Raw genomic sequence first — 1,358 nt, 5'->3', positions numbered from 1 at the left:
CTCTCTCTCACTCTCTCGACTGTGTGTTGGGGATATGAGTGACAGCACATGTGGTGGACTTGCCTGAGGAGGCTGTAATCCTAGCCCCCCTTCAGCTCCCCAGTCATGGACACACCCCAAAGTTTTTAGTCCAGAAAGATTAGGCCTTGGCATGAACTCTACTCATGTAAGAGCAAACTTCTTCAAAAGCATAGACAAACCCATTTTTAATGATGAATATTCACCCAAATGCTGATTTACTACTGATTTTCCACCACTTAGCATCAGTTGACTAGAAATAACTCACCGGTCAGAAGGATACTCATTTTTATTCATTGTGGAATTTGTTTTAATGATCAACTTTTGGAGGGAGAGCAGAAAAGGAGGAAAATCAGTGAAGAGCCAGAGCAGATGGCTCTGTAATGCAGAGTGCTATGTGGAAGGTCAAATTTCAGCAGGCTATTAGTCGAATATCATACCTTCCGACCCTGACCTCCTCATTACCAGCCACCACCTGTGTCTCAGCTTAACATTTGTCACAACTTCACAAAGACATTCATAATAACCACATATTTGGGTAAAAGGATTTGGGCTTCAGTGTAATGCTGTTCATTGTTGAGTGATCTCTCTGTTCCATGCTTGGGTTGAAAGAGGATAATATCCAGTTCCTCAAATCCGATTCCTTTGTTCTCCCACTATCTAAGTTACTTTTCAGTTTCAGGAATGTGTGTCATAATTCACCATAGTTGGGTCTAGGTAGTTATCACTATTAACAAAGGATAGCTGATATAACTCTGCTGGTTGCTCTGATATAATTCAGGTTTAGGTCATTAGTATTGCATTTTGGATGGTAATTGTATAGAACAACAATATCAACTTCCAGCGGCAGGAAAGAAAGTGAGATTACATTCAACTAAAACTATAATGTATATTCTTTTGTTTTATTCTGACTTGCCTGTTTCACTAAATTCAATTCCATTTCATTTGTATATCGCTTTTATCAATGGACATTGTCTCAAAGCAGCTTTACAGAACATAAACATAATACAAACAATTTAATATTATACAAAAAATAATATTAGACTTATCTTTAAATGTGTTTATCTTTAAAAGGTGACTGAGGAGACTGTGGTGACGAAACTCTCTTAGATAGAAGAGGAAGAAACTTTGAGAGAAACCAGACTAGAGACTCTGAGGATTGATCAGGAGGTTGTTGTCCTCAAAAACCACATGTAGTTGACATCTCATTTTAGAATGTCTGTATACTGAGTCCAACTGGAGCTGGTACATCTCTAGATGCCTCAGTATCCTCAAAGGGTTGGCCTCATCTCAATGAAGGTCCAAAGTGAAGGCCCTAAATCTTCAGTAATATGGATAAA

The sequence above is a fragment of the Tachysurus vachellii genome, chromosome 23, assembly GCF_030014155.1.
Source record: "Tachysurus vachellii isolate PV-2020 chromosome 23, HZAU_Pvac_v1, whole genome shotgun sequence".
Lineage (NCBI taxonomy): Eukaryota > Metazoa > Chordata > Actinopteri > Siluriformes > Bagridae > Tachysurus > Tachysurus vachellii.
The sequence above is the reverse complement of the archived record's forward strand: the minus strand, read 5'-3'. Positions refer to the sequence as shown.